The sequence below is a fragment of the Pseudorasbora parva genome, chromosome 9, assembly GCF_024679245.1.
Source record: "Pseudorasbora parva isolate DD20220531a chromosome 9, ASM2467924v1, whole genome shotgun sequence".
Lineage (NCBI taxonomy): Eukaryota > Metazoa > Chordata > Actinopteri > Cypriniformes > Gobionidae > Pseudorasbora > Pseudorasbora parva.
In genome coordinates this window covers 9,285,953-9,307,886 of record NC_090180.1, presented here as the reverse complement: position 1 = coordinate 9,307,886, position 21,934 = coordinate 9,285,953, and the positions used below count along the sequence as shown (strand labels likewise).

Genomic DNA, 21,934 nt, shown 5'->3' with positions numbered 1-21,934 from the left:
TTGGCTCCTTTTCACACTACACTGATTACTGGCCATAATCTACCACATTGTGTGTATTTACCACAATATGCAAACAATACATTTCTTTAATGAAGCGCAGATGCGGCTTGAAAACAACGTTCTAATTCACTGGAAACGACGAGTGGGCATTGCTCGTCACTTCAAGCGGAGGCGGAGGCATGCTAATCTTCCGAAAATATTGCCAACGATCTATCAGGTAATGTCATGCACATAATGTTAGCGCAGCTGGTTTAGTCCAAAAATGATCAGCACTTTTGCAGTTGGTTTTGTTCGATGTCGGATCAGGTTCTCATCACAAATTAACCGCTACAGAGTTCGTTTGAAAGCGTACCGAGACCACCTCTTCAAGGAGGTCTCGATTTCCTTGTCTGGTCCGCTTTTGGTGCGCAGCTGAGTGTGATTTGCTGCTTTCACACCTGACCAAACAAACTACACCAAAGAGGGAAATGAACTCCAGTATGATTCAACCTAACTAAATGAGGCAGGTGTAAAACCACCCTTACATACCAAAAGAAACGTTGAAGAACCAAAATCTAAAAGGATGTTAACATGTCTTTAATACTTCTTACCATTGGCATATAATGCAACAACTGATTTTACAAATAGACCTACCAATCTTTGTGTAAAAATAAAGAAGGATACTGCCATATTTCTACGGTCATATTTACCCCCTGTAATTTGGTTCCAAATCGCAGGTGAAAATTGACATTTTAACCCCCTTCCATAAAATGGTAATGAAATCCAAAATAATAAAAGTCATATAGAGAAATATATATTCAGTAAACCACTTCTGATGTTTGTCTTTCAAAGGAGGTTTTTGAAATTTGGTTGATTTGACGTGGAATGACCCATGTTTGTACACTATTGTTTGTACTTAATCTATTCAGCTGCAAATCAGATCTAGGAGAACCCACAGGATACACAAACACTGACTGAAGTGTTTAGCAGACAGTGATGAAGGAAGATTATAGCGAGCCCGGCCTTCAGGGTTAATCCTGCAGATTTCCCATCAGTGGAGAGAGATCCCTTATGATTAAGGGCTACTCACGTCCCCTGGGTCAGTCATCTGCTGTTTTGAACACCTTATTTCATTAGTGTGCAGTATTGTGTCTGTGAGATTTAGATGTTGCACAGAGTTGTTGCTAGACAGTGCTCCTTTATAGTTACATAGTGCAGTTAAATACTTAAAAATGTATGAATGTCATTGCATTAAACTTGAAACCAAGTGGCTTCTGCAAACAAAGGATGCTAGACCCTTTCTCAGCAATTAACTTCGCCTTTTTGTTTGAGCAAATTGGATTCAATTATGCTATTTCTTATAGTGCAAAAATCTGCATGCCAAATGAGTAGTATATTTCTAAAAAATGCAGTATTTCTAAAAGTAGCCAGATGACCTGCTGCTTCCATTCAGACATTTCTATGTCATGAAGTCATGGGAAATGGTGAAGAACAACAAGACGCTGTACAGGGTAGATTACATGACAGTGCCAACAGATGTAATATGTGTGTATTCATAGTTACCGTATTTCCTCAAATAAAAGGCTGTAGTCAATTAAACGCCGGGTCTCTGATAGTGGCCGGGGGTGTGGTCAGCACGAACAAATAAAGGCCGGGGGAAAATGAGTGGATAATCTCCTAAATGCCGTTAATTTAATGCGAAACCATCCTGATGCCACGCGCCACGATGCGAGTCATGCCAGTGCGACACACACTAATCCTGGTCTCTTCTATAGTTAACCTAAAAACTTTACAGGGATTGCTTTGTAAATTAAATTGAGAATATAAAGGATGCATGTGCCATTTTAAATAGGGTACTGTAGTCTATGAGAAATGCGACGTCTGTGAAAATGGCGTGTCAGGCAGGCTACAAATATCAATCTTCACAATGCGTGCGCCTCAATCTGCTCCGTCAGTAGTCAGGGCACTGATCAGGGAGTCAGTCCATTGACTTACCGGTATGTCCTGCAGTGCCCTGACTACTGAACTAGGGAGCTGATTAAGACGCACCTCATATTAGCCTCTCGTCTCTTTTATGTCATAAGGGTGTCTCACCCGAGCCTCGAAGCTTAGCTCCGCGCAGTCCCGTCTCAAGCCTTATTTATACTTTCGCCTGTCTCCGCTGCGCGAGCCTTCGCTGACTGCGCGCGCTCCTCCCCAAACGGAAATTTACATTATATTTATATTCCCAAACGGAATATTTATTCAGTAAATATAAGCACCTAATGTGCAAACTGGGTGCCGGTGTGATGAGACGTCATGCTCGGCTATATTCGCTGAGAACTCGTTCATCTTCGGATGCGGAGCTGCGCGCGGAATTACAAAAAATGCGTATTATGTTGTTGTATTGGTATATTTTTGCAAATGTTTCTTAAAAAAATCTATGATATTTGTCCACTGGAACGATCACTTTAAATAGAAAACGGTTTACATAAAGCAATTATTTTTCAAACAGATGGAATTAGAAATACAGGCCTGCCCCTAATAAAAGCCTGCTTCAAATAAAAGCCGGTTCCCATCGGCAGTTCAGGTAAATAAATGCCCCGGTCTTTATTTGAGGAATAACGGTATATTACTGTAATAAAAGATGCGTGCCTTCCCTTTCTTCCATTGTAGAAAAGTGAAGCAGCCAATGTCCCAATATGGCACTGACATCTTGCCGCTGATTCTGGACCTGAGTGCGCAGTAGTGAGCGTGAAGTAGAGCAGCATTATCAAGGCCCCGCCCACACTCAGCAACTATCAATTTCAGCTGTCAATCATGATATCACACCCCCGGTTTTATATAATCAAATAAATAACTAAAACCAAGCTTATTTAAAAAATGAAAACTTGGAACTTTCATCAACGTGATAACTGTATTTGATGTGTAGTTTGCTTTTACTAAATTTGTTTAGTTTGTCTCGTGTACCATTCGATTCTGTGGAGAGGGCGGGGTTTATGACCTACACGGGGATCAACCAACTGGGGGCGATCGAAATGCTTTGGCTTCACTTTTCAGGACTTGTCTGGAACTCTTGTTGTGAACATTTTCCACTAAAGTTTTGTTTAAGAATTAAGAATGCAATATAATTTCCTAATCCCAAATACGGGTATCCAGTAGGGGTGTGCCAAAAAATCGATTCACAGAAGAATCTAGATTCTCATTTAAACGATTCAGAATCTTTCTGAAATGTCCAAGAATCGATTTAATAAATTAATAAAATCAGCTGGCTGTTTGCCTCCATGATTGTGGGGCGTGATTGTGAATGAACGTCACCTGCGAGCCACACCGGTCACTCTTGAGTCCTCTAGGTTGAGGTATATAAGGATGAGAGATCACCAGACTTGGATTTGACGTGGAGTTGTGTTTACAGTTTATTATGTGTTTGCGCGTGGCAGTTGTCTGTGAGGGGCCGCCCACATTACTTTCGTTTTGTTTGGTTAAAGTCTTTTAAATGTTCGCCGGTTCCCGCCTCCTTCTTCCCCCTCGAACATACTGTATTACAATTTCTATGTCCAAATTACCATTACACATACACACAACATGATATGCCATTTGACCATCACGTCACCACCACTGCGACAGTGCAACTTTTGTTGATGCCTCTCGTAGCCCAGATGGAGCGAGCGTTGCAGGAGTAGCAATGGAAGAAGTAAAAGTAAAGTTGGTGGAGTATATGAAGTAGGGCTGTTTCGAATGCCATTTTTTGAGCTTCGAAGCTTAGGTGGCAATCAATATCGAATATTCGAAGCTTCGGTGGGTGGGGCTAAATATATAATAATAGTGTCGGTTTGCATTTGTATCATCTTTCACGACTTCACGTTTCACTCTTCGGCATCGTAAATGTGTTGCGGCAGACCCAGTGGAGTGCAGTGTTGCGTTTGGTGCAATATGATCAGGTGGCACACATTCTTTAAATATTAATAAACATTTAATAATCTTTTAAATAGAACAGTTTCCGGTACGCATTACATGGGGAGGTTTATGCTCCGAAAACGGACCGTGCACAAGTGATACAAAACAAAAAGTCTGTTGAGAGCAAGAACTTTTATAAGGTATTAATAACGAACCTTTCTTTAAAACAAATGAATCCCAAAACAGAAATTAAATTAGTAACACACAGTGATTTCAATGAACTGTAATAAATAAAGAACACGGTAGCATGCTTATAAACAGTTGAATAAGAATAAATGAATTGTTTTTAAAATGACACAAAATGTAATATCTATTACAATTAGTTTTATTCTATATAAGGGATTTATTTTGTCTTATTCTGACTTTTTGTTAATTTAAATCTTTAAAATGCGCAACGCTTTTATTGAAAGCATGTTGCGGTGTTTTTTTAAATTTATTATTATCATTTCAAGCATGAGTGAGAATGAGTCCGCGACTGAAGTCACGTGTTGAAAAAAAAAAAAAAGATTATTCGAATCTCAAAACTGAAAATCGAATGCCACCTCACCGAACGAATATTCGAATATTCGATTATTCTAGTACAGCCCTAATATGAAGTATGTGTTGGTGGAGTATATGAAATTGTTGACAACGAGTCTTTAAAGGCAGAGCCTCTTTCATTAGCCTATTCATGACGCTGTTAATGTTGAGAGAGGTGCAAGAAAGCATTTTAATTTGAATGATTTTAGCGTGTGTGATTTATCGCGGGCACGGGTAACGGGCCAAATATTAACGGGTTTGGGTGGGTGCGGATTTAATTTTGATATTTTTCAAAATCGAATCGTTTTGAATCGAAAATAGATTATGAATCGAATCGTGGCCTCAATAATAAGAATCGATTTGAATCGTGAGATGGTAAAAGATTCCCACCCCTATCCAGGATAGAATGTCCCGCTCTAGAGCTTCTGTTTTAGATTAAAAAAACGAATTGTTAAAATGTAATATCTATTTTCATATCTACTTCCATACATAAAACTTTGTGTTGAGTCAAGAAGTCAATATTTGTCATTTACATTTAGATTTAAGTTGCCTTTTTGTTATGAAAATTGTGTTTCAGTATGTTTTATTACTATAAAACTATTAAATATGAAAAATGTACAAAAAAAAGTATATCTTTAAAAATTACATTCAATTGTGGCCATTTTGGGGGCATTGTATGAAGACATGATTGCCTGTAAGACATTTTTATATGTCTGGATTGGATTTGGATAATAGTATGCCAATACCAAAATAACACTGAAATTGAGCAAGCAGGCTATTTTTCAACTCTTGCTGGTTCCTATTTTCGTCCATAGCTTTTCTGTCTGTGTGCTTAAGATTGCAATTCTTAAAATGTCTCTCTGCTCAGCCATCATCCCCTCACCTGACATTCCTCTCCTGCAGGTGAATGGGCTCTTTGTAGCATACGTCTCAGAGCCACGGTCGTGACGATGGCTTGTCTCAACAAAGCCCTTTTGTTAACACTGACTGCACTTGGCTGGTTATGTGTAGTTTAAGGCTTTTACTTCATCATGTTCCGTATGTTCTGCATGCTCTGGGCTCTTTCCCACGGACGAGACGGGGTCCTGAAATATGTGTGATTTAAGGAGAGCAGATGGAATTACAGACTGTGGCGAACAAATCAACAGAGAACTCAAGCTGCTGCAATACACAGATCCGGTTTCATTAATGTGTTTGTCATGTAGTTCTCCTGCTCTGTAAGGCAGAAAGTCTCCACTTATCCAGTCAATCTGGTCATGAGTTTAGCTGAAAATATAGCTTTTTGCGAATGCACCTTTTTACGTGTTTAACCTCAAAATCATGTACTGTCATATCTTGTTTTTCTCCCTCTGAAGAATAGATGGGAATTTTAGCAATCATGAAAATGAGTGTAATTTATGTGCCACTAGCAAAAAGCACTGCAGATAATCTGTTTTACTATATTTTTTTTAAATGCATTGCCCACATTAGTCTTCATTTAATTTTGTCTGGTAATGGTGGACCAGCAATCTGCAAAAGAGTCTTTCATCTGTAGTTTATGCCACAGACGTGAAAAACTAAAATGCCTTAATGTCTTAATCCTCATTTCTCCTCAGAGACATCTGTTTCTGTAGCCCAGAATGTCATTTCACCCTCTTATTCTGCCCTGTGTCACATTAAGAGGCGATCAGTTTAGCTTGTTCACCAGTCTCCTATCAACCTCCATTGATTTACTCTAAATAGGGTTTCTGCCCTTGACCGAATGGAGGGAGAGTCGTTCAGCTAATGCCTTCACATTTTGAACGTGGCTGCGATGTCTAGATTTCAAAGTACCTACTAAAGCTTTTGTTCTTTGGAGAAAATGTTTATTAAAGTCAACATGAAACCCCATTTTACTGTGATGTAACTTTTGCTGTAAATGTATTCTTTATTTCTACTGTATTCATTTTCATTAAAGATCATTAAAAAAAACAAGCAACAAAAAAGGATCATGCTTACAGAAAGTAATTATTATCATGACTTTAAAGGCAGATATATGGTTTATTTTTTAAAGGGGTGGTTGATCAGCTTTTTTTCGAAGGCTTGATTGTGTTTGTGGTGCACTGTAACATGCTTTGTTAAAAAAAACACTCATATTTTACCTTTTTTCTACATGTGTCCCTTCTCGTAAAAACGGTCTGTTGAGCTCCCTTAGAGGGCCCAGATTGGTTAGCTGGCCCAGTGAGTTGTTTCACTATCCACCTAGCGCACGTTGTCCGGAAAAGCCATGCACCTTACCTTTACGGGTAGATGCATTACTGTAATAAACAAGGGTTTCAATTTTGCCGTATCAATTTGATCCCGAATCAGACCCAGAGAATATTGAAGAGGATCGATCAGACCCTGCGCAAGAAAAGCTGTTTCAGAATGGTATGTTTTTTTAGTTGTCGTTGTCTTATACTTTTAGATATACAAATACGCTGTGATTTGTAAATGCTGCTAATGTTTATGATAGCTTTTTCTATATGGAGTTATAGTATTAGTATTATAGTATTCTATTAAAGTTAGTACAGCAGAATTCATGATTACCTTTTAGCCTTTTTTCATATCGTTCTAACAAATGATATTACAGTTCTCGAAGGGATTATTTGACTACAGATTGGATAAAGTGATCGCCACTGACTGTATAGCACCGTTAGTTTTGTCTTTATACAACGAGTGTAGCCAAATATCTGTCGCCAGAACAATGCACCATTAAAGCTCCATCTAAGGAGAATTAGCAGCGATTTTAATGTTTTTCATAGATTCGAATGAATGATCTGAATGCATGCGTTCTAGGCCGTGTCAAACCGTGACTGGCTTGACTGCATGCTCAAGGCATATTGTTGCTATATATGACCGAACATTTTATTGTAGCAATCTTTTTTTATTAATCCTAACATTTTGCATACTGGACATATGAGCTGCCATGTACAAAGTCAGTTGCATGTAGTCCTGTCAGACAAGCTGTCCCACTTCGCCATGATCTTCTGATTAATATTACCTAATATTTTAGTAATAGGCCTATTATTTGTGAAAATAGTAAAAACTGGTGAATTTTGCTCGTCTTACTCTGCATTTTACAAATATTTGGGATGTGAAAGATATGATATGAGTTGCGATATATGCAAAATGATGTATGGAAGCGAAACGAGGGCAGTTTTGTTTTGTTTTTTTTGCGATACAAAACGTTTCGTTTCCCTATCGTTTTTAGGGATAATGTCATTATGCATACCATTTTATCAGTAAAGAGCCAGTTGGATAGAGACGTCAAATTTCGCAATCTTTTTTTTTTTTACTGGATATTTACTTTGTTGTTAACAAAATAGTCCAAAAAGTGGATAGGCTTATAAAAGAGGTTAACATTTTTTGAGAATTGTAGCGTTTTAAATGTATACTGAATTTTAAAAAAAAATTAAATATAAAAAACTTTACTAGATTTGCAAGGTTAATAATGTGTCATCACACTCTGTGAAAAGGGTTTATTATCCATCCAGACGGCTTTTGGGGCACATGTCACAGCAGGTCACCACCCTGTTCTTCAGCTCTGCTGCTGTACCGTTGGGATTCATTCCAATGTTTTCTTTCAGAGCTGATAATTTTATTTCAGTGAATTCTGGCTACATCTGACAAGTACACCTTCTTGATAATTTAATAGCTGTCTGATACTGCACAAAAAAGCTGCTCAATAAATCAAGCAATACATGAATAGGTAAATATGCTGTCTTTTTCTTTTCTAACTGATGTAAACATGTGCAAGTCTCTATATAGTTTTTGCATGTTTCTAATGTGATACAACATTTTCAAGTTTTATTATCATAACAGTTTAAGTATACATTTTCAAAATGTCTTTATGTCCTCATTTTTCTTTAATTTCTGCAGCTTTGAAACTGCATGAAATCCAAGCAGTGATTTTTCTGCAGATGATCCAAACAGCATCTTGCTCAAATTGAAAGCAGGAATAACTCATGGTACAGTCACGTCATCAGTGTCACACATTTTTAGGGATGCACAACATTAGATTTTTGCCGTTATCTGACATTGATATTTTAAACTAATTTTGGCCGATACATATATAAAATAGTTTATAAAAAATATAAAAAAATATAATATATATACATATATATATTTTGCTTTATGAAAACAACACCAAGTCTCTTGTGTTTAGAATTAAGAATTATAAATAAATTATCTTTCATTTCATTTAGTATCGAGCAAAATACAAAAAAAAAAAATATATATATATTTTTTTTGGTAGTTTTGAGGTCTCCTTCCCAAAAGGTTTTTTAGAGCTTAATACATTAAACAATATACATTGAATTCTTTTTCAAAACTGATGCACTAACATTTTATTATTGGATATAACATTTGTAGCTGGAGTCGTCAACATTTGAAGCGCGGGTGTCAAGACTTCAGCTGAAGGATATAATTCTGTACTGTATATAATTCTGACTGTACATTCAAAACTTACGGTCTCTCACTTCTGCTAATATGGATTTGGATAACTGCACTCTGCAGATTTTCTGTCCAATCAAATGCTCCCTAGAATCTGAAGCGTCCCGCCCCCAAATAGCTGTGGCTAAAATCAGACCATAAAACATATCAGAGTGATTTGAATTCTGTACAGAATGCTATATTTGAAAGCATAATGGAGGATAGGAATAGAAACGGTTATGTGGTAGAGATTTAAAAGGAAGCTGTGCCTGTGATATAAACAAAAAAGGCTATTGGCTATTTTAAACAAAAACTGTTTCAGTGGAAATTTACGTCAACAGACCTTTAAACTAATTTTTCCCAGATTTACAATGTGTTCTCAGTGCTGTACTTTACTGTAACCACATCAAAGGGTTAGTTCACCCAAAAATGAAGATTCTGTCATTAATGTCCCTCATGTCATTCCACACCCGTAAGACCTCCGTTCATCTTCGGAACACAGTTTAAGATATTTTATATTTAGGCCGAGAGCTTTCTGTCTCCATTGAAATTGTATGTACGGTATACTGTCCAAGTCCAGAAAGGTAATAAAATTAGAATAGAATTTTATTAGAAATATAATTTTTTGAAGCATCGAAAATACATTTTTGTCCAAAAAGTACATACATTTTCAATAAAAGCTCTCGGACTAAATATAAATATCTTAAGCTGTGTTCCGAAGATGAACGGAGGTCTTACGGGTGAGTTATTAATGACATATATTTCATTTTTGGGTGAACTAACCCTTTCACTGGTGTTTTGCTTTGTGGTATTTTTGAATCTGGGTTAGGTGCTAGGTCAGTTAACTGTTCTCATAGTGCAGCCTTGATGTACAGCTGTATAATGTTTAAATTTCATGGATTCAATATGAAAAGCGTCCTTGTGTGTAATCCACCTCCTCAAAGACTGCAGTAAGAGTACTTGTCCTGAATGACTGAATGAACTTCTTTCTCTGGGTTCATCACATTTCATTTAAGTTGACTGTAAGTGAATGTTATTTAATTAAAAAGCCTCCTTGTGTAATCTTAAAGTAATTATTTCTGTATCGCTCGATATATGTGAAAGCACGCCTACTGTCTCACGTGTGTTGTTTGTGGCTAGTGGATTAATTGCTCCATTTTGTGTGTGTATGTGTGTGTGTTTGTGTGCCCTCGCACATGCACGTGTGAGTGAGAGGTTTAGTAGTAGTTGCCAGGGATGTGAACGTGCTGCACGCATGCGTGTGTTGCTTTTACTGTAAAGCACTTAACATGCATGACATGTATTCCAGAAGGCAGGCATTACCATGGCAACCCTTGTAGGTCATAAGCTGCAGGTTTGATTTGATTGGCTGAATGAAGCAAGCGCACACGGGAGAGATCCGTCAGTGGCAAGGACTGTTTATCTACAGGAAATCCTTTTGGATCTACTCTACCAATCTGATTTCTCTTTCTTATCTTCAGAAGAATTGTTCTGGCTTTCCGTATTAAACCATGCTCCACGTTTCATATTTATTTTGAGAATTGGGATTGGCTTTGACGTGTCTGAACTGTACTGGATGTTGTTTTAGTTTTAGTTTGTGTTGTTTTAGTTTGTGTGTGTAAAGCCACATCATCATCATCCGATTTTTCATGCCTGTGTGTTACTTGCAATTTTCACCTCATCACAGTAAGGGTTGTGCCATGACCAATATGTTATATCACGGTTTGATGAGTCATTTATTTCACAGTAAAGGGTATATGACGACAATCACATTTCGCTTATTTATTTATGATAGTCCTGTGAATTGAACGCAATTGAAATGTTTATTTTTATGTTTGGATAAATTATAACAGATTTAAATGAATTTTTATTCAGTAAGAATGCATTAAAATTGTATATTATTTTACATTGATACAAAAGATTTCTCTTACAAGTTTTCTATTCATCAGTGAATCCTGAAAAAAAAGTATCATGGTTTTCTTAAAAATATTAAGCAACTTTCTGTGGTGAAAATGTGAAATGTTTATTAAGCAGCAAATCAGCATATTATAATGTGACACTGAAGACTGGAGTAATGATGCTAAAAATTCAGCTTTGCCATCACAGGAATAAATTACATTACAGATTTACTCCATTGTTTATCAATAGCCTTAGTGAGCTTCTTTCAAATATATTTTTACAATCTTCCGTTTTTTTTATCAATATATTATACATTACCAGCAGACTTGCAAATGTTGCTGATGTGCTGTTGACACCGCATGCTTGTTTTTTTTGCATGCAGCCCACATCTCAAAGAAAGACTTCGCATTTAATATTTTACAACTTGGGTAAAATATGATTTATTTTGTGCTGTAGATTCAGCAGTGGTGGCCTACAACATTGGTGCAGAAAACACTGTAATGATGGAGTTACTAATAAAAGACTGTTAAGCTAGTATTGTAAAAATGAATAGTGTTTCAGACACCGTACATTTGAACAATTATTGCATCAAATATGATGTATCTATTATTGGCAACTGTAAACAACTAACTGTTTTTGCAATGTGTCTAACAAACACCTCATTCAAAACTGTGTACTGGTTAAAACATGACTACTGTCACATGGCACAAATTTACACCCACTCAGTGTTTTTTTTCTCTCGTAGGATTTTGTTAAAAAAATACAATTGAATAAAAGATTGGAATGAATCTTGTCTCCATTTGATAAATATATATATATATATATATATATATATATATATATATATATATATATATATATATATATATATATATATATATATATATATATATATATATATATATATATATATTTTTTTTTTTTTTTTTTTTAATCAGTGGATAAATCTGACCTGATTGTGTGACTAAATTAATAGTAAAATTGTTCCTTTTGGTCTCATGAATGGATTTAAAGCGTCAATGCAAATAATTTGTGTCTGAGCAAGGCATTGTGTGTATGAACACCGAGCAATAATGATATCAATTTTAATCAATTCAAAATTTTATGAACCGATATATATTCTTAAATCCCAATAATCACTCTTTTAGTTCGTGCTGTTTTCAGTTGATGAATGAACAGAACATTGTACACTAAAAAAAATTCAGGTGTCCAATGGAAAATTTTCTATTGACTGATCACATCGAAATTTTTCATTAGGCCGAATTTAATTTCTGGTGAATTGATGCAATTTAATTCACATAAATTCAATTTGGCCAACTAATTTTTTTTTACTTTTTAGATTTCATAAGTCACTAGAACATTTTCAATTGAAGAACTGAATTTTTTTTTTACAGTGTAGAATCTGTCCGATAAATCTCTAAGCTTTATGCTTTACTTTTGATATGGAACAATGCCTCATATTTCAGATTCTGTTCATTTTATTAAGAAATTCTAACAATAAATACCATTTTATCACTCTTTAATATGGTGTCCGATCGCTGTTGCTGCCTCAGATTAAGTGAAGCACATGAAATGATCACCGCTTTAATACTAAAGCACCAAATAAACATAAATGGACTTGTGTGTGGTGAGGTGGACGTATTGGGACACCCCTCCAAATCATTGAATTCAGGTGTTCCAATCACTTCCATGGCCAAAGGTGTATAAAATCAAGCACCTAGGCATGTAGACGCTTCTACAAACATTTTTGAATGTCGTGATAGGTTGCCACCTGTGCAATAAGTCCATTCGGGAAATTTCCTCACTACTATTATTTGTATTTTAACAAAGTTGAAGCAATTAGGAACAACAGCAACTCAGCCACGAAGTTGTAGACCACGTAAAATCACAGAGCGGGGTCAGCGCATGCTGAGGCGTACAGTGCACAGGAAGTCCCCAACTTTTTGCAGAGTCAATCGCTACAGACCATCAAACTTCGTGTGGCCTTTAGATTAGCTGAAGAATAGTGCGTAGAGAGCTTCTTGGAACAGGTTTCCCGCTGCAACCAAGCCTCACATCACCAAGTGGAATGCAAAGCATTGGATGCAGTGGTTTAAAGGACTTTAGAGCAGTGAAGATGCGTTCTGTAATGAATAACGCTTCTCTGTTTGGTAATCCGATGGACAAGTCTCAGTTTGGCGGTTGCCGGGAGAACAGTAGTCCTACTTGCTTGACTACATTGTGGCACGTGTAAAGTTTGGTGGAGGGGGGGTTATGGTATGAGGTTGTTTTTCAGGGGTTGGGCTTAGCTCCTTAGTTCCAGTTAAAGGTACTTTTAATGATTCAGCATACTAAGACATTTTGGACAATTTCATGCTTCCAACTCTAACTATAGTAATGTAGTTTACAGCATTAGTTGAGATTTTTTTTTCCTTGAAAACTTGCCATGTACCTGATATATATAAATTTATCAATATCGAATCAATTTGTAAGCTTGTGAATCAAATCATGAAGTTTGTGTCAATGCTCAGCTATAATGATCTGATTGGGTTCACACATCTTTGTCTCTTTTCCTCCCGTCACATATACTTACAATCTGTGACATGCTGTGTCTTAGTCATAATGTAATAATTTGCTCTACTGTATAATTTCTTTGGGGCTTTAAAAGATCAGTCAGCCTGAGGAGTGAAAACAGGGCATGTGGATAGTATAATGTCCTTTTTTTTAGTATACCTAAACCATCGAGATTTAGTTTGAAATGTATAAAGGAATGTGTAAATGTTTGGTCCTGTAACAGTCATAAATTAACTAGAATTAATAAATTTAAAGGCCGACTGAAGTGCCTGGAAACATGCAGCATTATTCAGTGTGTTAAAGTAATTTCCAATGAAGCATGAAGATAGGGCAAAACATATTGAATAGCTCCTCCCCTTTTTTAAATGGCCAATAGAATTTCATTTTTTATCACAGCTCTGCCAGAGTTAAGTTTAGTAAAGCTGCAGTTTCCTCCTAATCCCTAACCGTTTCTCCTTCTAATCTCCTCCATATCACTTTAAAATTTAGCATTCTGTGCTGAATTTAAATGCTTCTGACGTGGTGTGTGCCAACTCACGGGTATGATCCGCTCTGTGCTGTCTTGTCTCTGGACTGGAGCAGACTGTGTGTGCGTTGCTTGAAGTGGAAAAAATAAAGTGCCAGTACTTACCAAAGGGGACGGGGCTTTGTTGAGGGGGGCTTGGTTATGGGGAGATTGTTTAGTCAATATTTCAAGAATGTCCATATTTTTAAGCTCTTTCTAACTTGTACTCAGCCTTAACACTAACATATAGTTCTTGTAATTACTTAACTATAGCATTTGTTACAATAAGAGTTTATTTACAAACCAAGACCATTGATGGCTCTTCATTACCATACAGGCCAATGTTAACTTAAAAAAAATAAAAATAAAATGAATCTATAGCATTTGTTATGAAAAATAGCAACAGTTAGCTACAAACTGCCACAGGTGTAATATACATCTTTAGTGAAATATATATATTCCCTTAACTGATTATCTATTATAAATTCTATAACTAGTCAAAATGTAACCACAATAAATACAATATAACGTGATAAATTCTAGTAAATGTGCTCATCATGAGTTTAAAAAGCTTGCAGGATGATGTTTTCCCCTCTTTTCACAATTTTAGTGGCTGTTTTAGATCTTGTTCATCTTTCTCCGTAGTGTTTTACTACATTCTCAATAGAATTCAAATGGGTCGCACATTTTATCATCAGCTTCACATAGGAACAGCTCGTGCAAATCATAATACTTTTGGAGCGCACTGGTGAACGCACCTGTAAAAAATATTGTTGGTTTAAATTAAAAAAGTAACCTGGTTGCCTTAATTTTGAGTTTGTTGAAATTAAAAAATTTTGTTGATACAATGAAGGAAATTGGTTTAACAAATATAAACTCAAAATATTATTGCATCTGAACCACATAAACATTTTGATAAATCGTGAAAAAGCACAATTTGGCATGTTTCACTGCGTCATCACAAATAAAACACACAATTACCAAATATGCTTACAAAATCTTTTAATAATATTTGAATAAAGGTTGTCGATTCTCAAAAATGTTCATTGTATTAACTCAAATGTTTAATTTCAATGAATTCAATATTAAGGTAACTTATTTTATAAATAATTTTTGAAAGTGTACAGTGATTCGCGTGGCACTTAATTAAACAATTAAACAATTAATTAAACAAAATACAGTCATATTGCACAGACAATTGATTCGTTATAAAAGCGAGAAGTAGTAGTACAAAAGAAAAGGTGAAGGTACACTTAAGAGTTAAAATGTAGAAGTGCTGGCCCTGCGTATGCAAATAACCGACTTCATGCTGCATCTTTGCCGTCCATTTATAGTGTTGGGGGTGGGACACTGTAGATTCTTGAGAGCATCTGATTGGACAGAAAATGTGACGAGAACCTGCAGCATGATGTCATCAAAATGGGGTGTGACTAGAAAGTGGACTGAATTGTATTTATTATTATTATTATTATTATTCATACTAGTACCCCTGAACAACATTTGTTTACCCGTTTTAGTGTGAATTAATGTAGGTGTATGTTTTAATGTGGATGCACACCGAAGACAGATTTCAGCTTTCAGTTATCTAAATTTGTACATATCATTTTGATGGCTTGAGCTGAACTCTGGCAGTAATAAATGTCCTATTTATGTCATTTTAAGTGCTGCTTAACTCTTTGCAGCTGGAAGGTTTCTGTTAATGAATCAAGTGTGTGGCTTGAAAAGAACAGAATGTGGAAATTCAGCATCTTGAAAAAACAGCATCTGTGACCAGTGGACATGTTCCCACCTCCTAAAATCAGACCATTAGGGATGAATGTGTTAGTGGTTATATTTAATAAAATATTCATTGTGTCACGGTTGGTGTTTAATGTAAATTTGGCTCTTGAAAAAAATGTAATCCTAATTTGCATTTGTTTTTGTAATGTTTGTCTTTTTAAAAGCTCACGCTTATTCAAGCATAAAGCTCATGCTGTTGTTTTTGCACTGGAATTCAAATCTTTTTCATTTAAAAACATCTAAAAGGAGAAAATAATCATGAGAGAAAGATGATTTTAGATAAATCCTGACATGTTCTAGCTCTAATTTCTGCCGTTTTATGCCATCTGTGGCTTTGTCAGACATTTTTAAACAGATCCATTTTCTGGAGCTGTATTATTACTCAAGAGCTGGTCTCAGGTTGTTCAGCTTTATTGAGGTTGACCAGCAGCCGGAAACAGTTGTTTAACTCAAAATTCACCGTTTTACACTGCTTGAATATGTCTTTAGAGGATTGTTTTGGGCCAGGCTTGTTTAATCCATAACAGGCCATTATGGATTAAAATGCAGCCGATGGTCAATAATATTATCTCAGCTCAGTTTGGCAGCCGTCCTGGGTTGGCAGCCGGTAACTGAAGATCAAACAGTAACACACTGCAAAACTCTGACATAATTTATTTTGCACCCCTTTGAGAATGTTGCACAATTTCTGCTCTGCCCTCAAACCACCAGTGTAATTTAATAATAATCTGTGTGAGTAATAAGCAATTATGATGTGCCCTGGCAGGACTTTCTTAACGGTTCACATGCTCACAGATCAAAAATAGCACTGATGAGAGTGCACAAAGCCCACCAGTTTCACTACGAAAAAATATGGGACCAGATTTACTAAACAGTGAACAGACGCAGCCGGATCATTTCCATAATAACGACACAATCTACCAGTTCGATTTTTTTGGGCTGTACATAATGGCGCAAATACCAGTAAATTGACGAGCTCAAACCTTTGTAAGTCACGTTACACAAATAATTTAAATGCTCTCCTCCCATAAATGTTGCATCTGAAAGGGAAACATATGCAATAAATTCAGCCGCGAAAATAACCCTGTCCACGCACCTTTTCAGCTCTGATTTTTCACTGCATGTTTTTAGTAAATCCTGACAGTAGATTTTTAAATCCATAAGAGGGTTTTGCACTGACTGGCTGTTAGTAAATCTGGCCCAAAATCTGTATTTTGTCTTGTTTTTTCACTAAAATATCAAACATTCTTTAAACAACATATTATTTACTTGAAGTCCTTCTAGTTTGTAGAGAATATATTTTAAATGCATTTTTCTTTCCTCTTTTCCAACAGGGAAAAGGCTCGGCTTTACGTGCATTACTGAAAATTTGGTGAAAATTTCCGTTGTCTAATGTCAATAGTGCATCAATCCCAACCTCTCTTGGTTGTCAATGTCAAATTTACAAGACCAGTTTCGACCCTAGTGCTAAATCTGTGTGGATTACTATTTTACGCTCGAATAAAATTCCGGATCGCATGGATTCCTTTTGAAATGACTGCATTTCTCCCACAAAATCTTTAATTCCGAATATTTTTTATAGAATTAAATAAAATCACAAGTTAATTAAATTCTTTTTTAAGGAAACAATTTTGAATTTTTTTTTTAAATTAGAGTTTTTTTTATTTTATTTACCATTGTAATTAAGCCAAGCATTAAGCCATCAGAGTCTACTGAGACTGTGAGTAATACTGTGAGTGACACAATTACACACGCTTAGGGATGCTATGATCGATTGGCTGCAGATGGGTATCGGCCGATAATCACGTTCTACGACTCGATAGGGGTCACTCAATTTGGCCAACTGATCGCAAATTTAATGAAATCCAAGTGCATGCAATTGGCTTTTACGGCAGGTGCTGTTTTGTAACTTTGTGAAACATGAGTAAACCATAGTAAATCACACATTTTTATTAGAGCAGGTTGTCGCGATTCAAATGACATGGTTAAAGCCATAGGACATCCCTGATCCAACCTCATGCGTCGCCATCATGGTGCTGTGGCATTTGAAAGTTCATCCAATTAAAAGTAGATCTTGGAATGGTGGTGGGTGGGGATTGGATTGGATTGATCGCTCCAATTGTTAGGTCTTGATGTACTGTGCACCACGCACTGGAAGATCATCAAAAACTAATCCTAAAATAAAACTAAAAATGCACTTTCTAATAGTCATCATGTCAAGCATGAAAAGCTATACAAGTCAATAAACTACAGCACTTTTTCTGGGGTTTTCTCAGCGTTGTAACTTAAGAACCTCTAAACATGATCAGAATCTATTTATTTTGAAAGGTTTTCTATCAAATGAGACCATGTTGATGGTCTTTGTTTTTTTTTAGGATTACTAAAAGTAAGCTATTGCTTAAGTATGCCACTCATTAAAAATACCTTCATGGTATTAGAGGTTAACAGTGACAACCAACAGAGAGCCACTTCTATCCACTTATTAGAGTAATCAGGATCTGTATTGGTATCAGCCGATCATGATGACAAGAAATCCATGGTGGAAACTGGCTGCAAAAATTGTGATTGGAGCAGGATTATGCTTTCAGTTAATTCAGAGTCCAACTTTTCAGTCTGTTTAACTCAAAGCTTGCAGCTTAAGTTTACCAATATTCTAAACTAATGAGGTAGAAGGTTGAGAGATTAAAAAAATGGTTTATTAGGTTGAGGGAGAAAGGGAAGGATTGCTTGAAGGTCTATGAGAGCTGTGAAACAAAGGTGATTATATCGGAGAAGACAGATCCCTTGTAAAAAAAAAATAAAAAAAGCACTATTTTTCCTCACAGTAGTGCTCATTAATCATATCTCCACACCACTAGAGAGAGAGAGAGAGAGAGAGAGAGAGCAAGAAACTATGTAGAAGCCAACTAAATCACCTGCTAAATGCCCGTTTTCTTTTATATATATATATATATATATATATATATATATATATATATATATATATATATATATATATATATATATATAATCTTTATGCTTAATGCTAAAAAAAGACATTAATTCTTGAAAATCTTTCAAAAAATTCTTCCACTGAAACATTAAAGTGAATAAATAAGGACACAATGTTATTTTTTGGGTGCAATGCCTTTCTACTTATGTCATATGCGTCTCTTGCTCTGTTTGTCTATTTTCTGTTGTTGTTTTGGCATTAGGTAGAAATTTTATGCCAATAAAGCACTTGAGAGCGAGAGAGAGCGAAGGTCTGTCTCCACTGCATTAGCCAGTTTCAATTCGCCTCAGATTGATTCCGCTGAACATCAGGAACAGATGAAGGTCGTCTCTACACCCACGTTCCTAATGTTTTCAAACTGCAATTTTTTGCTGGTTGTTTTTTCTCTTTTCCCTTCAAGAAATCATGGTGGTGTAAAGTTTTTATTTTATCCTAAAACACTCTGACCTCTCATAAGCCTGAGCCTATCATTTTAGATTTAGATTTTAGGACTGGGTGATATGCATCGACTCATTTTTAAATTAATTTACACTAAATAAAATAAATGCATCCACAGTCTCACTGTATCACTTCACTTCCTTAAATAACACAGATAAGCTCTCCAACACATTTATTTAGACTTTGATCACTCACCCTATTCACACAGAGGACTCAAACTGAGGTTTTGATCTGGCTGATGCATTGCTCCCATTTTTTGTTAGGACCAGTGTACAGTGTTTGTCAGCTGATACACCCTCTTAACTTACTGAAAATTAGAGTGATACTGCATGTTGATAACATGCTCATTTCAGTATATAAAATCAACTTTCTTTCTTCTGTGACTTCTGTGAAAACAGATGAAATATCTGTTTTTTTTTCTTCTTCTATACAGTTGAAATCAGTGGGCTCCAATATTATTTGCTTCCCATCATTTTTCAAAAGATATTATGTGCTTTGACAGAATAATTTTTTTTGGATGAACTGTCATTTTAATTAGGGAGTAGTGGTGGCCGTTTGGTCAATTTGTCTACTTGAGTACTCGAAAGGTCATTAAAGGGGTGATGAATTGAGAAATCAACTTTCCCTTGAGCTTTTGATATATAAAAGGTCATGGGGATATAAGAATATCCTGTAAGTTTCAGAGCTGAAAACTTCCTTGTTACTCAAAGAAAAGCTTTTATAGACACCAGGCCCAGAAAACGATCTTGTTCGCATCTTGACGTCATCGACTGACAAAACTCCGCCTCTACAGAATAATAAGCACGTGTTTTCAGTAGCCCCGCCCACCGACTCATGGAGCTGTTCGGCTCACGCTAGCCAGCAGCAATAATAGGGCTGGGCAAAAAAATAGATTTTTTTATTAATCGTTTTTTATCGGTCGATTCAGAATCGATTCTTAAAGGCCACAAATCTATTTTTTCCCCCCCATATTTATTTACACTAACATTGAACATAAAATTAACGTAAATCGGATTACTAGTCTTCTCCACTAGATGTCACCTCGTGATCTTACAAAGGAGCAAGAGGCACACATCATTTATCCTTTCAGTTAGCCTGACGTGTTCATACCCAATTCTAGTCAGAATATGAGTCTGAAACTGCTCCATTTGGCTGTAATTACACTCTAAAAAATGCTGGGTTGTTTTAACCCAATGTTGAGTTAAATACAATTTGAGTCAAATTGTATTTAACAATTTTATGGATTTGAAATATAGAGATGGGTTCTGTTTTAATGTACTCGGGTGTACCTAACATAAAAAGTTTAATATACATGTTTGTGGCTCTTCATTTCTTTTTAATTACCCACTTATGTTCATTGTTCTTTTTTTATAAATACCTATAGTTTTTGTATTAAATTTTTATTAATTTGAGTTTAATCGAGAATCAAAAATCAAAACGAATCTAGAATCGAAATCGAATCAATTTAAGGGCTTGTGAATTGAAATCGAATCGAATCGGAACATCTGAATCGATACCCAGCCCTACGAAGAATATAGCAAGATATTGTGCTATTCCTGGTTGTGAAAGAACACAGTCGTTGCATAAGGATCCTAATATAAGGAATATGTGTGGTTGAACTTTTATTTTTAATGAAGTTCCAGCTGACGTGGGGAAGATGTTAAAGCTGACGTTAAGCCACGAATAATATGTGTGATAAGTCAAGAAAAACAGTTTATATATATATATATATATATATATATATATATATATATATATATATATATATATATATATATATATATATATATATATATATATATATAATATAGACCTGTTTATTTTCAGACGTGTGTTGTAGTTTTCTCAGTGGTGCAGTGGTGTCAGTAGAGGTGTAATGTGGCCGTGTGGTGGTGGTGAGTGTTTCGTGGCAGTGGGGGAGGGGAGGACGTATTTAGAGCACTCCCATGTGTTCAGGACGCCACCGAGGACGAGGTTACAGGGTCCGATATGAACCAGATAGTTTTCCTACACTCTTTTACTTGCATCTATGCTGCTTATTTCTTGTTAAAGCTCACATAATACATGCCTTTGCCTCTCTACACAAGAGTTTTTGTCCTTATGTCCTGACAGTTTCTCAGTTTAACTTCTGCAGACTCGCACCTGTAAAACCGAGTCCTCCAGGACACCTACAGTGTACAGCCATCTAGTGGCAGTCTAAAAAGGATAATATTCACCTCATCTTTACACAACTTTACACTAATCCTGTAGTGCATGTTTTAATGAGGTTTGTTTCATATCCTTTCATTGACTCTTCATTTACCATATAGTGATGGACAGGATGATTAATATAGTTTTGATTAATGCATTTACACTTTCTTTTCCATTGACAAATTTTTTACTTTCTTAGAGTACACAATTCTCTGTCATGGCCTGTTTTTGTTGTTTTTGTGTGAATCACTACGAGAGATTTCTGCATTAAAGGTGGATATGAGAAAGAAAGAGATTATTATGGTGTGAATCAAACTGGTGTTCATTTCCTCATCTAAGCATTAGTGAAGAACATTTTAATGAAAACTTTCTTAGCCTGCCCCCTACTGTTGCCCAAGAAGTGCTTTACATCCTCTAGAGTTCAGCATTCGGTTAGTGAGAGAAAACTCACTCTAAAAGTGTCTTTATGATCAGTACTGTCTCTTAGAGCCAAATGAACATTAATTTGAATTTTTATATGTTTGGAAATTCTCCAGAAACACGTTTAGTTATGCTATCATAGAATCATTAAAGGTCAAGTACTTTATGGTTCATACTGCCCCTAGTGGTGATAGTTAACTTTAGTCAGAAAACAAGCACATTCACACAAAAATGTAATCTTTTACTATTTAACTGATGTTTTAAATGAAATGCTTAATATATTTTGCTCCTGT

General features: G+C 35.8%; 1 protein-coding gene across 1 annotated transcript in view; it reads left to right on the top strand.

Moving 5' to 3' along the window:
• The window catches only part of stag1a (STAG1 cohesin complex component a), a 54,200-nt gene that overhangs the window by 14,469 nt on the left and 17,797 nt on the right, over positions 1 to 21,934 (top strand). The window lies entirely within an intron of this gene.